Consider the following 17,299-nt stretch of genomic DNA (forward strand, 5'->3'; position numbering starts at 1 on the left):
GATGCCATTTGACCAGCAATTGTATAATGACCATAACTTGGTCTACTTAACTCGGATTGACCTGAAATTTTGCCCCGCGTGCAATAAGACATACATCTACAAGTTTGTAGTTTTGACCGAAACTCGAAAACCGAGGAAACTAGATCGTCCGACTAGGTCAAACTAGTATCCCGAAATCCAGCAATTTGCAATGAAATGCAAGAAAACGCAATATACATAGAATTGAGTTTGGTAACACGTACCAACCCTAAAACCCTATCGAATGTGACATATAAAGGACACTAAAACCTAATTTACCTAGAAAACATCGAGGGTCGGTATATTAGGTGATTAAGCAAATAAAGGTATTCAGTGAATTATTTATCGAACATTATCGTTAGAGGCAAATTAATTTAGCACTGAAACACTTCAAATTGTGTTTCTCAGTTAACCAGGACTCAGCAAAAGGGAAAGAAATACTGAGTCAAGACCAGGGGACAAATATCAGAGGTTTGTGCACAACAACTATTTCTTTTGAATTATTTTCAATTGAAATAAATATTGACTATTTGTATATTATTGTTTTAAATTGTGGAAATGTATTTGAATGAATATTTATTGCTTGAAAAGCATTGTAAACGATTTGAAACTATGAGAAATTGTTTGAATGACATTGATGGATACTTATTGATTTAAAAGCATTGGAAATGGTTTGAAACCACAACTATCATGTATATTGATTGTATTCCTCATTAGCTTGTCTAGTGGGACGAATTGAATTCCCTCTCGTCAAGTGTTGAGGTGTGTGCCTGTTGAGGACGAATTGGATGAGTACTCATATTTTTGCTAGCTAGCTATGTTATTCCTCATTAGTCATCGACTTTTGGGACGAATGGAATACCTCATTAGCCATTGGCTTTTGGGACGAATTGAACTATGGATCATGATTAAGCTGTGTGTGATTTATTGATATGTATTGTGAGATTGTGAAATGGATTTAAACTCTCATTGACATATACTGTCTTTTGAATTTAAACATTATCTAACTTATGAAAATTATTGTGATATTGACAAATGGAGTTTAAATTCTTATGGACAATTATTGTCTTGAAATTGACTATGGTTTTAAGTATCCACTATTGATATGATTTATGAATTGTGATTTAAATTGTATTTGGTTAATGTTGTGCACCACTGAGACATTGTCTCAGCGATAGCTTTTTATTGCTGTTGCAGGTAGAGAGACAGACAGGGCAGCAGACTAGGTGAAGGAACGGAAGCGTGAAAAACACAAGTTTATACCATTGAATTCAAAAATTTTCACCTAGGGTCACATGCATCATGCAAGATTTATTTTTATCTATTTGATTTCAATGATAAACAACATATTAAAACTCTTTTAATATGTTTTTGGATCTGTATTTGCCATTTAAGATTTTAAAATTAATCAGATTAATTTTAGAACCCTAGATTAAATCAAGAACGATTACACTTACCTCTTGATGTGCTGCAGCGTGTCTCCGCCTTTGAGATTCGTCTTCAGGACACCAGATGTTGTCCCTCTAGCTTTTCCACACCAAGAACACCTATGGCAGCCCTTGAACAGCTTCTAAAGCTTTTTCTATTAATTAGAAATTCAAGTTCTGCCTTTTAAGAGATTAGAGATGTAAACAGGACACTAGAAACAATTTCTAGCGTTCTTAATTCAAGAGATTGATGGCTAATCTCTTTGAATTGATGAGAGATGAAGAAGAATAGCTGGAGAGGCTCAAAGTGGCGTGACAAATGAGAGGAGAGGCTGCTGGTTATTTTTTCTTTTCATAACCACACTTAAATAGCTAGGTTAACACATTAAACCCTTGCCACATGTCACCCTTTGATTAGCTCTAGGTTTAAGTGACCCAATCACATTGTGCCAAGTGTCAAACCTATATTTAATCTTGATTTTAATCATCTTACATGATTAAAAAACATTTGGCAAGCTTATGTGTTATGCCATGTGTCACCATCTCATGGTGCCACGTGTCCTGCAATGAAATGACCAAAATGCCCCTGTGTCTTAATTTTGAGTTCTCAACCCAAAATAATTATTTTTCTTCTTCTAATTAATTTATATCAAATATAAATTAATTAATTAATCTCTATTAATTAATTTATCATTAATTAAATTCATATTTAAACACTTTAAATATAAATTTAACTTATATTATACATCCAATAATCTAGATTTGGTTTCAAGTCATGCTAGGGACTTTGCAATCTAATTGCAAACCAAACCTATTTAATTAATCAATTAAACTCTTTAATTAATTAATTAAATCATATTTAATTAGGTGATAACTTGTGTATGTGTGTGACTTACTAGGCTCATCACTAATTGGCAATGAGAAATGATATCAACTCTTAATATCATCAGAACTCTTTCTTACCATAAATGATTTCTCTAAATCATTTTATGAACCTCATAGACCATGGTTAACACCTAGCATAGCATGCCATGGCCACCCAATTAGTAATAAGGTTTACCTTAAATGAACCTATAATCATATGTTACCATGCACTAGAATCTCTCATTACAAAATCCCAACTCAAAGCTGAGTCATGGTTTATGTCAAACTCCATTTGCTATGAATATTATGTTCTCTTTTAATTCCAGTTCTTGATTAAAAGATTTTCTCATCGAAACTCTTTTACGAATAAATCTATCTGTCTGGCAGAACTTGAAACATCAAGAACAATTAAATGAACATAGGATTTTATCTCTATTTACTTAGAGGAACAGATTCCTTCTTGATCAACACCTACCTCCATATATAACTAGCAGAGCCAACACATGCCCATATACCCATACATAGTACAAGTATGAAAGCGATATCAAACTCAAACTACCTATATACAAGATAAGCTGTGCTATCTCAGTCTAAAGATTATATGCACTCGATATGATTTATGACAAAACATTGACAAGAGTAAACTCCATGTGCTTGTCATAAGTGTCACCGGTTCGCCTACTTATCATTTATAAGTGCCTATCAAGTTTGTTATATGGCATGAGACTCACCATTCCATCATATTAATAACACATATAAATAACTTGTGAACAAACAAGAATACAATCTTTACGGATAAGTCATGTCCTTATTATGAAGTATCCTCGATTGTGAACCTATTTATGATACTTTGTGCTAGAAATATTGTCACTCATATTCTTAACAATTTAAGAATAATATTTCTAACAAAATATCAATGGACCTTTTCTATTACACATAAATATGTTATGTAAACGGAAAAGTGGAAATGCCTTTTATTATTAAAAATATGTACAAGATACATACTAAATGATATGCTCTAGGGCATACTACTAACAATCTCCCACTAGCACTAGAGCCATTCATTACAATATCTTAGACCTATCTTCTCAAGATGTCGGTTTAATCGAGTGCGTGACATAGGCTTAGTGAATGGATCAGTGGATTTTCACCGATGCTATTTTCTGCATGGCTACATCGCCTCGCCCAACTATTTCTCCGATAATGTGGTAGCGCCTTTCTATGTGTTTGGATTTACGGTGAGACCTTGGTTCCTTAGCTCAGATGATCGCTCCATTGTTGTCACGATGTAATGGAACTGGCGACTCAATGGAAGGAACTCTTGTAAGTTACATCACGAACTTCTTTATCCAAACGACTTCCTTTGCGACATCGATGCGAGAATATACTCGACCTCGATGGTGGAATCTGCGATCGTGCTCTGTTTGGAACTCTTCCAACCGATCGCACCTCCATTACAAATGAACACATATCCAGAGGTAGACTTTCTATCATCGATATCTGATTGGAAATCAGAATCAGTATAACCATCCAATTGCAAGTCTCCACCTCCATAAATCAAGAATAAATCCTTAGTTCTTCTCAAGTACTTAAGGATATTCTTGTGACTATCCAGATGTTCCAAACTGGATTGGATTGATACACCGCTAGTCAAACTAACGAGATATGCGATATCCGGCCTAGTACACAACATTGCATACATTAAACTACCAATAGCCGAAGCATATGGAATCCTGGCCATCTTATCTCTTTCTTCAGGTGTCTTTAGAGACATCTCTTTAGAAAGATGGATACCATGTCTCACTGGTAACAATCCTCTCTTGGAATCAAGCATGTTAAACCTCTTTAACACCTTTTCCAAGGATAGACTTTGGGATAAACTAATTATTCTTTTCGCTCTATCTCTATAGATGCGAATCCCAAGAATATAAGTTGCCTCCCCTAAGTCTTTCATGGAGAATGTATTTGACAACCATACCTTTATAGTCGTCAACATACCTGTATCATTACCCATCAACAGTATGTCATCCACATATAAGACAAGGAAAGTGATAGCACTGTCACTAACCTTCTTATATACACATGGCTCATCCTCATTTTTTATAAAACCAAAGGATTTAATGGCTTCATCAAAACAGATGTTCCAACTCCTCGAAGCTTGTTTTAACCCATAAATGGATCGCTTTAGCTTGCATACCTTGGAACCATCTTGGGATTCAAATCCCTTAGGTTGTTCCATGAAAATGTTTTCTTCAATGTATCCATTGAGAAAAGCTGTTTTGACATCCATCTGCCAAATCTCATAACCATAGTACGCAGCTATTGCTAATAAAATCCTAATTGATTTAAGCATGGCAACAGGCGAGAAAGTCTCCTCATAATCGATTCCTTGCCTTTGGCGAAACCCTTTCGCTACTAGCCTTGCCTTATAGGTCTCTACCTTTCCATCAGAACCAATTTTCTTCTTGAAAACCCATTTGTTCCCTATAGGTATAATACCTTCAGGTGGGTCAACAAGATCCCAAACTTGATTCTTATACATGGAATCAATCTCGGATTTCATAGCATCAATCCATTTTGAAGAGTCTATATCTGATATAGCTTCTTCATAGGTAAGTGGATCATCTCCATGATCTACTTCTTCATGAGTAGACAACTCTTGTTCTTCTTCATGAAGAAAACCATATCTCACTGGTGGGTGAGATACCCTGGTTGATCTACGAGGAACAGCTGTAGATGTTTCATCAACGGGTATTGGTTGACTAGATGGATCTATATCCATCGATGCATTGGTTGGTCGAATTCTCCAATTCTAACTCTACTTGCCTTCCTTTGCCTCCTTCTTGAACAAACTGTTGTTCAAGAAACGTGGCATCTCTACTTATCACAACCTTTTGTGAAGTAGGCAAATAAAAATAATATCCAAAACTATCTTTTGGATATCCAACAAATCGACCTTTTTACGATCCGGTCTCCAATTTATCGGTGTTCGTTTTGATATAAGTGGATGACCCCAAATCTTAACATGCTTAAGACTTGGTTTTTCCATGCCATATCTCATAAGGTGTGGAAGAAAGCGATTTTGATGGAATCCTATTCGGAATATACAAAGTCGATTCTAATGCAAATCCCCAAAGAAGATTGGCATATCGGTATAGCTCATCATACTACGTACCATATCCAATAGGGTACGATTTCTCCTTCAGATACACCATTCACCGTGTGGCGTTCTGGAGGAGTCGGTGAGAAACAATGCCATGCTCTCTCAAGTATTCATCAAATTCGGTACTCAAATATTCACCTCCACGATCGATCGAAGAACTTTAATATTCTTTCTGTTTGATTTTCTACTTGATTTAAATTCTTTGAACTTTTCAAAAGATTCATGTTTGTATTTCATCAAATACAAATACCCAAACCTTGATTTATCATCGATAAAGGTAATAAAATAATGAAAACCCCTCTAGCCATTTCTTTAAATGGACCACATACATCACTATGTATTAGCTCCAAAATATTTTCAGCTCTTAGCCCTTGTCCAACAAAGGGTGATCTAGTCATTTTGCCTTGAAGGCAAGATTCACAAGTTGGAGTAGGCTCAGAGCCCAATGAGGATAGACTCCCCATTTTCTCGGTTTGCAATCCTATCTTACGCAACATGACATAACCTTAAGTGCCAAATATATTTTGAACTTGAGTTGGTTTTCACCATGGCATTGCATTCTTTTAGATTACTATACTCTGGCCAGTGGAAACACTTTCTTACTGGCAATGGAAACACTTTCCTTTGCCTTTGTCAGCTTTGGTTTTCCTTTTCTGTTTAGCTATTTTCTTGGAAGGACCAAGAATCTGAGGTTTCTTTTTCTTGTTGCCCTTCTTCTTGTTGGACTTTCCAGCAAAAGAAGATGCAACCAAAGCTACCTCTTTTCCTTTATTGCCCAACATATTCTTTTGGTCAATAACCAGCATGTTGAGTAAACCAGCTAAGGTGCATTCCTGTTGAGTCATATGGAAATTTGTCACAAAATTCCCAAAAGACTCAGGAAGGGACTGAAGGATCAAATCCGTCTGTAGTTGGAAATCCATGTTGAAGTCAAGATGTTCCAACTGCTCAATCAGCCGAATCATCTTGTGGACATGATCCCCAACATTCATCCCTCGGACATCCTCATACGGAATAGTGTCTAGATATCTCATACCTAGCATTCTCTTTGTGCTCACCATACAACTCTTGTAGGTGAAGGAGGATCTCACTCGCACTCTGCATGTTCTCATGTTGCTTCTGTAACTCATTACTCATGGAAGCAAGCATGTAACACTTAGCTCTCATATCATGCTCCTTCCACTTGTCCAAAGTTTCATGTTCCTCTTGTGTGGCCTCTGGAGGTAAGGGACCAGGAACATTTGAATCTAGAACATATCCTATTTGTTCAAGGTTCAGGACAAGTTTCAAATTTCTTAGCCAATCAGACAGATTTGGTCCCGTCAACCTATTGTGATCAAGTATGCTTGTAAGGATATTGGATGGTGGTGGTTGTTTTGTGCTCATTTTTATCAGAAAATTAACTGCAGAAAATAACCAGATTAATTAGTAAATGTATCATGTAATTAACCAAAATGATTATGGTCTTTTAATCCAATTGGTCCTCCCACTAACTTAGCGAATCCTACATTTCCAAAGTAGAAAATGGAAATCCTAGTTGGATGGATTTCTAGTGGGTGATTGAATTCTTATAATTCTATTGATCATCCTCAGGTACATCCATTATTGACTTATCTTGCATTAGTTAAGTTGATCCCATTGAGCCAGTAATTATGTAAATAATTTTAATGTCCTCAGGTACATCCAATATTGAACACCAAACCATTTACATATTTACAACATCTCATGCTTAACAATTATTCTTAAGAAAATCTCTTAAATTAATTGCATCTCATGCAACTATTTAAAATTTCTTAAAATAATTGCCCCAATGGAGGGCTTATGTTATAATTACTTTAATTATACCATTTCCAACTTAATCATTTGTTTGGAAGATTTTATAGCCATCCTAATTACTGTTAAGGTCTCACTTTGCACATTATCCATTTAGCATGCATATATCATATAATTGCATACATTCCCATCATCTCATGCATTCATGGATAAGCAGTAAATATGGTATGATCATGGACTTTCTAAGGGATTCAATTCTGAGCCACCAAGAATTGAATCAGGGCATTCCTAGGTGCATTTCATTCATTCATTTTACAAGAGTTGCTGAAGGAGTACATAATCAACAATTGATCTTGAATTCCTCCCACTAGTCCCACCAATGCTCTTGACCTCCTTGAACTTCTTGCAATCCAATATTACATAGTAATCCTTGGCATACCAAGGCGAATTTACAAGAACTTAAATAAATGAAATTACAACCCAAAAATTATTACAAACTTAATAATACATGCCCAAAATAAATTAAAATAAATTAATTAATTTACAATCCCAAAGAAACATAAAAGAAATAAATCCAATCACATTGGTTTTTTGTAGTCCATGATCATCCATCATGCATATCACTATTTAACAATTAAATAAAATATACATACTTAAATTAAATTGAATATCTCATATTCAACTTAAAAATCCAGATTTGAATATGATTCAAATAAATTTAAAAATTCAGATTTGAATCTCATTCAAACAAATTTAAAAATTCAGATTTGAATCACATTCAAACAACTTCAAAAATTCAGATTTGAATCACATTCAAACATTTTTTAAAAAATCAGATTTGAATCACATTCAAATATTTTTTTAAAAATCAGATCTGAATTTTATTGAATCAATTTTAAAAAATCAGATTTAAATATGATTCAAACAACTTTAAAAATTCAGATTTGAATCACATTTAAACAATTTTTAAAATTCTGATTTGAATCATAATTTAATTGTGTGATTAAAACAACTAATTAAACACTTTAATTAGTCAAATAATAGGCCTTAGATCATACAACAATTGTAGAATTAAAAGCCAAACCTTGAACCACCCAAGGAACCATTGTTGCCGCCACCAATGGTGGCTTCACCATGTGTGACGCCACATCTCATGATCTAACCAGCAATGAATCTCTTGATCTCATGATCAAACACACAATTAAATTATATAGTCAACAATCTAAATGGCAAATATAGTGGCTCTGATACCAATTGAAGGAACGGAAGCGTGAAAAACACAAGTTTATACCATTGAATTCAAAAATTTTCACCTAGGGTCACATGCATCATGCAAGATTTATTTTTATCTATTTGATTTCAATGATAAACAACATATTAAAACTCTTTTAATATGTTTTTGGATCTGTATTTGCCATTTAAGATTTTAAAATTAATCAGATTAATTTAGAACCCTAGATTAAATCAAGAACGATTACACTAACCTCTTGATGTGCTGCAGCGTGTCTGCGCCTTTGAGATTCGTCTTCAGGACACCAGATGTTGTCCCTCTAGCTTGTCCACACCAAGAACACCTATGGCAGCCCTTGAACAGCTTCTAAAGCTTTTTCTATTAATTAGAAATTCAAGTTCTGCCTTTTAAGAGATTAGAGATGTAAACAGGACACTAGAAACAATTTCTAGCGTTCTTAATTCAAGAGATTGATGGCTAATCTCTTTGAATTGATGAGAGATGAAGAAGAATAGCTGGAGAGGCTCAAAGTGGCATGACAAATGAGAGGAGAGGCTGCTGGTTATTTTTTCTTTTCATAACCACACTTAAATAGCTAGGTTAACACATTAAACCCTTGCCACATGTCACCCTTTGATTAGCTCTAGGTTTAAGTGACCCAATCACATTGTGCCAAGTGTCAAACCTATATTTAATCTTGATTTTAATCATCTTACATGATTAAAAAACATTTGGCAAGCTTATGTGTTATGCCATGTGTCACCATCTCATGGTGCCACGTGTCACACTGTGAAATGACCAAAATGCCCCTGTGTCTTAATTTTGAGTTCTCAACCCAAAATAATTATTTTCTTCTTCTAATTAATTTATATCAAATATAAATTAATTAATTAATCTCTATTAATTAATTTATCATTAATTAAATTCATATTTAAACACTTTAAATATAAATTTAACTTATATTATACATCCAATAATCTAGATTTGGTTTCAAGTCATGCTAGGGACTTTGCAATCTAATTGCAAACCAAACCTATTTAATTAATCAATTAAACTCTTTAATTAATTAATTAAATCATATTTAATTAGGTGATAACTTGTGTATGTGTGTGACTTACTAGGCTCATCACTAATTGGCAATGAGAAATGATATCAACTCTTAATATCATCAGAACTCTTTCTTACCATAAATGATTTCTCTAAATCATTTTATGAACCTCATAGACCATGGTTAACACCTAGCATAGCATGCCATGGCCACCCAATTAGTAATAAGGTTTACCTTAAATGAACCTATAATCATATGTTACCATGCACTAGAATCTCCTGTTACAAAATCCCAACTCAATTTGAGTCATGGTTTATGTCAAACTCCATTTGCTATGAATATTATGTTCTCTTTTAATTCCAGTTCTTGATTAAAAGATTTTCTCATCGAAACTCTTTTACGAATAAATCTATCTGTCTGGCCAGAACTTGAAACATCAAGAACAATTAAATGAACATAGGATTTTATCTCTATTTACTTAGAGGAACAGATTCCTTCTTGATCAACACCTACCTCCATATATAACTAGCAGGAGCCAACACATGCCCATATACCCATACATAGTACAAGTATGAAAGTAGTATCAAACTCAAACTACCTATATACAAGATAACTGTGCTATCTCAGGTCTAAAGATTATATGCACTGATATGATTTATGACAAAACATTGACAAGAGTAAACTCCATGTGCTTGTCATAAGTGTCACTGGTTCGGCCTACTTATCATTTATAAGTGCCTATCAAGTTTGTTATATGGCATGAGACTCACCATTCCATCTTATTTATATCTCATATAAATAACTTGGGAACAAACATGAATACAATCTTTCTGGATAAGTCATGTCCTTATTATGAAGTATCCTCGATTGTGAACCTATTTATGATACTTTGTGCTAGAAATATTGTCACTCATATTCTTAACAACTTAAGAATAATATTTCTAACAAAATATCAATGGACCTTTTCTATTACACATAAATATGTTATGTAAACGGAAAAGTGGAAATGCCTTTTATTATTAAAAATATGTACAAGATACATACTAAATGATATGCTCTAGGGCATACTACTAACACTAGGCTGCATATACCTCCAGCAAGAGATTTTTGGGTATAGTGAGTATACCACATTTGGCATTTTATACTGTAATGTATGACCACTGTATGTACATATTGTTTTTTTTGGTTTTGAGCAGTTGTAAATTAAAATTGTACATTGGAGTTGTAAAGTAAATTATGAGATATTTTGACTTGTAAAAATTGTATTATATTTCCTTATCTCAGACTTTGAAAAATTTCTATGGAATTGAGTTGATAAATTGTTGTGTTGAGAAATGTATTGGAGTTGAGATTTGGAAAATTATTGAAGTGTCTTTTTATAGGTTTTCTGAAGAACTGTTTTGTCCAAAATACAGATGGCACTCTGCCTAAATTTTTTCAGAAATTCCAAATAAACCAAATGAGTTAGTTGTTTCACTTCAATTCACCAAAGTCTTTAACACCTGTAAATAGTGCTCACCACTGTAAAATAAGTAAGAAAGTTTTTAAAATCCCTTGTAGTGTACTTAATGGGTTATCAGTAGACGGAGTTGGTAATTCATTAGGTATACTACGGGATCATGTTATGCCTTACAGAGGGGTAGGGTGTGATATGTTTTAGTGGTATCAGAGCAAAGTTTTTAAATTCTGTTTTCACCTGTTACTTGAATGTTCTGTCTTCATAGTACAACTGCTCAATATCATTGTTTGATACATACAGTACATTACATTATAAAAATGCACTAACAGGAGGAAATCTCCTTGTGTTATTTGTTCAGGAGATCTTAAATCCTCGCATTGAATATGGAAGAGGGTGATCGTTCAGTTGATCAATCTATTGAGGCTGAGGTGCAAGGGGATGCCCCAGGCCTACATGATGTTAGTGGTTCACCGCACTACCCTGCAGATCTGCGATTTCTGCTCGATTCGCTCGGCCAGATGGTGCAATGTTTCAACAAATGGTGGTAATGTACCTACTCAAGTCCCAATACAGACACGATGGTACAACCACGATCTCCTACTAAGGCGAGATGATAAATTGATGAAATATGGGGCTCTGAGTTTAAGGGACGATAGATCCTCTAGAAGCTGAAAAATGGTTAGAGAGGATGGATAGGGTGTTCAAGAAGCTACATTGTATAGAAGAGCTTAGATTTGAATACTCAGTGTCCTTACTACAGGGGATGCTTATGGTGGTGGAAAACCATTCCCCACGATGCAGTAGAGCTGCAGTGCTAACATGGAATGACTTCCTCGGGAATTCAGCGAAATATGTCCACGATGCTTATGTAGACCGGAAGTGCAAGAGTTCCTAAGTTTGAAAGCAGAGCAGATCGGTGGTGAGCATGAAAGAGAATTTTCCACTTTGAGCCATTATGTAGTAAGTTTGCTTGCTACCAGCAGGGAGAGATGCAAGAGGTTTGAAACTGGCTTGAAGCCTAGTATCAGAGTACAAGTAATCAGCTTCAAACACACTAACTTCTCTGAACTTGTTTCTCAAGCCCTAGAGTTGGAAAGAATTGAGTTTGAGGCGCTCTAGAGAAAAAGAGATCGAGAGAAGGCAGAGAAAGAGGAAAGTCGGTGAAACGAGTTCCGGTGGTCATCTTGGGAAGAGGAAAAACTATGGGGACATGGCGGAGGTGGCAAGAAATGCAGTAGGGGAAGATATTCGGGACAGAGACCTCCCCTATTTGGTCAGCAGAGTACCAGAGGTTCCTACCCTCCCCGCCAATGTGAAACTTGTGGAAAAAATCATGGTGGGATATGCTATAAGGCTATTGGAGCCTGTTATAACTGTGGAGGCTCATGACGCTTTGCCAAGGACTGCACCAGTAGTCGCAGAGTTGGACCACCTCCTACTACTGCAGAAGGGTCGATTCGAGCCACTGTCACCGAGTTCACAACCACCCAGAGGTAGAGGCGGGGTAGAGGTAACCCAAGAGCAGCCAAGGCACGATAAAACATTGAGCAAGATAGTGCTCGATCGAGTCTATGCCATGAGACAGAGGAAGAGGCGAGACATCGATGTTGTGGCTGGTACCTTCTCAACTTTTAACCAAAATGTATTTGTGTTATTTGATCCGGTTCTACCCATTCTTATGTGAGTGCTAGCATCATTGATTGCATTCTTTGTTCCATGTACAAAAATGGACTTTGAGGTGCTAGTAACAAGTCCACTAGGACAGAAGTCGAGTTAATAGAATGTATAGAGATTGTCCTTTGGTGATCCAAGGACACACTTTCTGTCGATTTCATTGAAATGCCCTTGAGAGATTATGATATCATCTTGGGCATGGATTGGTTAGCTAGGCATCATACCATGATTGATTTGTAGGTGAAAACGATCACTTTTGGCCTTCCTTAGTACAGTGATGTGGTGATACAAGGGAGAGCGATTATTGCCATCAAACATCATTTAATTTGCACTAGCGAGAAAAATGATCGAGAAAGTGTGAAGCCTACTTGGCACATGTGATAGACACCCAAGTGGGGAGTCAGCGTTGAAGGACATCCCTACGATACATGACTTTCGGATGTGTTTCTGATGAATTGCGGGATTACCTTGGAAAGAAGTGCGATTTGAAATTAATGTTATGCAGTGTGGATCCAATCTCCATAACGCCATACGAGAATGGCACCAGTGAGTTGAAGGAGTTGAAGATACAATTGCAAGAATTACTTGAAAAGGGCTTCATCCGCCCTAGTGTGTCACCTTGGGAGCACGGTGTTGTTTGTTAAGAAGAAGGATGGTACTCTCCGCTTATGCATTGACTACCGGTTGAATAAGGTGACAAAAAAGAACGATATCCATTGCCTCGCATTGATGATCTGTTTGATCGATTGAAGAAGTGCGGTGTATTCTCCAAAATTGATTTGTGATCTGGTTATTATCGTTGAAGGTGCAAGAGCGAGTATTCCAAAAGCGCTTTGAACTCGATATGGCCACTATGAGTTTCTAGTAATGCCATTCGGGTTAACAAATGCTCCAGCTGCTTTTATGGATCTGATGAACACTATCTTCAGACCATATCTTGATCAATTTGTGGTGGTGTTTATTGATGACATTTTGATATATTCAAGGAATGCAGAGGAGCATGACAGACATCTGCGAATTGTACTGCAGACTTTAAGGGAGAAACAACTATACGCCAAATTGTCGAAATGTGAATTTTGGCTGAAAGAAATCTCCTTTTTGGGACATGTTGTGTCAGCTGAAGGGATTAAGGTAGATTCCAGCAAGGTAGAAGCTATCCTTAATTGGAAGCCGCCAGGAACATCACAAAAATTCGCAGTTTTCTGGGTCTAGCTGGATATTATCGTCGGTTTGTGAAGGGGTTTTCTATGTTATCTTCTCCACTGACCAAACTGCTTCGGAAAGATGTAAAATTTCAGTGGACAGATAAATGTCAGCAGAGTTTTGATGAGTTGAAGAGGTGTTTGGTGAAGCTCAGTCCTAACTTTACCTACTCCGGGTAAAGAATACATAGTTTATAGTGATGCTTCTCACAATGGGTTAGGCTGTGTACTGATGCAAGATCGGAATGTCATTGCTTATGCATCACGCCAGCTGAAACCGCATGAGAGGAACTACCCAACACATGATCTGGAGTTAGTAGCTATTGTTTTTGCTCTGAAGATCTGGAGACACTATTTGTATGGGGAGAAATGCTACATTTACACAGATCACAAGAGCTTGAAGTACTTAGGCACCCAGAAGGAATTGAATTTGAGGCAGAGGAGATGGTTAGAACTCATCAAAGATTATGATTGCTTAATAGACTATCAGCCAGGGAAAGCAAATGTGGTGGCTGACGCCTTAAGTCGCAAGACTATGGCAAATCTCAGAGTTTCTCCTATGTCCATGGTATGTGAATTGAAAGCACAACATGCCAATTTAGAGATTGATGATGAGGGACAGACAATAGTTGCTTGGCATGTACAGCCAGTGTTGATTGATCAGATCAAAATGGCTGCTCAGAGTGATGAAAAGTATCAGAACCTACTGAAAGAAGTCCAGCAGGGCAAGAAACCTGAATTCTCTATGAGAGATGATGGTTTATTGCTACATCAGGGCAGAGTGTGCGTTCCTAGTGATGTGGAATTGAGACAAATCATTATGAAGGAAGCACATGAGTCTCCATTTGCTATGCATCCTGGTGGAACTAAAATGTACAGAGGGCTGAAAGAGCATTACTGGTGGATGGGCATGAAAAGAGATATAGCTGAATTCATTTCCAAATGCCTAACTTGTCAGCAAGTAAAGGCAGAACATCAAGTTCCAGCTGGTTTGTTACATCCTTTGTCGATGCAGTGGAAATGGGAACGAATAACTATGGATTTTGTTACAGGACTTCCAAGAACACAGAGTAGTCATGATGCAGTATGGGTTATAGTTGACAGATTGACCAAGTCTGCTCACTTTTTGCCAGTTCGGATGGACTATAGCCTGGAAAGATTGGACAGATTGTACATATATGAGATTGTAAAAGCGCATGGAGTGCAGTATCAATTGTGTCTGCAGAGATCCTAGGTTCACTTTTAGATTAAGGGTAGTCTTGAGAGAGCCCTAGGAACTAGATTGAACTTGAGATAGCATTCCACCCAGACATGCATGGCGATGCGAGAGGGTTATTCGGATATTGGAGGATATGCTACGGGCTTGTGTGATTTAATTTTAAGGTAGTTGGGATACACACTTGCCTTTGATTGAGTTTGCTTATAACAACGACTACCAATCAAGCATTGGGATGCCTCCATATGAAGCTTTGTATGGTAGAAAGTGCAGAACTCCCTATGTTGGGATGAGGTAGGTGAAAGGAAGATGATTGGGCGAGAAATTATTCAGTGAGAGGAAAAGATCAGTTGATTAGAGATAGACTCAAGGCTGCATCGGACCGTCGAAGTCCTATGTTGATTTGAAAAGAAGAGATATTGAGTGCAGTGGGTGATAAGGTATTCCTCAAAGTTTCTCCTTGGAAGAGGATTATGAGATTTGGCGAGAAAGGAAGCGAGTCCTTGTTTCATCGGACCATATGAAGTTACGGAAAGAGTGGGTCCTTTGGCATATTGGTTGGCATTACCTCGGAACTAGCAAGGATACAGTGTCTTCCATGTGTCCATGTTAAGGAGGTACAGATCGACCCATCTCATGTACTATCATTGAAGAGATTGAGGTAAATTCAGACCTCTCATATGAGGAAGAACCCATAGAAATTACGGCTTATGAGGTGAAGCGGTGAGGAACAAGCAGATACACACAGTTAAAGTCTTTGTGGAACCATCATTCAGGCCAGGAAGCTACTTTGGAACGTGAAGAGGATATGAGGAGTCAGCACCCACAGCTGTTCAGAGACTAATGCCAGGTAAAATTTCGAGATGAAATTTATTTTAAGGGGGAGAGAATTGTAACAACCCTAAGTTCGGTAGTGCGTTCTGCTGCTCTGGTGACCAGTGTTGTCCGGACAGCTAGGATGCCTAGAACCACACTTCAATATGAGTGAGGAGACATAAAATAATGAAATACAAGAAAAGAAAATACAATAAAAAGAAAGGAAAAATAATAGCAAAGAAGAGTAACCAAGTTAAGCGAGCCGGGAACCCTAGCAATGGGTGACCGCACCGGGAAGTCACGGCGTGGACCGTTGACTAATACTGATCATGGAACCAGAAAACATTTTTAGGACTTAAATAGACCCTTATTGAAGAATAAATATCATTAGAAAAATTAAATAATTAGTACAAAGAAAAGTGAGAAATTGAAAAACAGACAAAACCCGGTGTTACCGAAAAATCAGGAATGCAACCCGAACAGGGGCATTATGATCATTTGACATCCCGAATTGTCTTTTGACCTAAATGTCCATTAAAAATAAATAATATTACACTTAGAAAATAAAATGAAAAATTAAATTGAGGGTACCTAATACAAATAGCCAAAATGGAGTGAAAAATATGTAAATAAAACATGTAAGCTTATTATATAGTTATAATTGAGTGAGTGGGCCACTAAAGGAATATAATAGACACATAATGGGGAAGCTGTACTTCCATTATCCCAGCTGAAAGTTCATCTTCTCCATTTCCATAAAACCAGCCGAATTGAGAAGAAGAGAAGTCCACCATTGACGTTTCCTTAAAGCTTCATCTAACCCTTCCATTTCACCTTCAATCACTTAGGTCCCTTCATGAAAAATTGTCTACACATCACAAGGAAGAGTTTGATACCAAATTTAAGAAGTTTAATCAAGGTTTAGCAAGCTCCAACCATAAGGTAAGTTAGCATTTTTGAAGATAGCTTTGTTAAATTTTGTGTGCATGTTATGGGTGTTGGATTTGTGAAGAAAATTTTTGAGTTTGAAGAGTTATTGTTGTGTTCATTTTGGACAGCCATGTAGTCATGTATTTGATGAGATAATTGTGCATATAATTGATGGGAAATTATGTTGGTTATGGTGATTTAATATCCTAGTAAAATATTTCATATGTATAAGGTGATTTTTGCACTTGGATGAAAATTGATGATTGTAGGACACTTTGGTATTGAGGAAGAATTTCGGCAGCTTGGAGATTCTTGAATAAATGTGTGTGTTCATGAAGGTGGTGGCAGAATATTGACATAGAAGTTTGATGGATATGTATATAGATTGATATTGTAAAGTGTATGTAAGATTTGTAATGGTTAGGTGTGTATGTGATTGTACTTAGAACTTGTAAATGTGAATTATATTTGGTGTGTT

Source organism: Hevea brasiliensis, chromosome 8, assembly GCF_030052815.1.
Source record: "Hevea brasiliensis isolate MT/VB/25A 57/8 chromosome 8, ASM3005281v1, whole genome shotgun sequence".
Taxonomy (NCBI): Eukaryota; Viridiplantae; Streptophyta; class Magnoliopsida; order Malpighiales; family Euphorbiaceae; genus Hevea; species Hevea brasiliensis.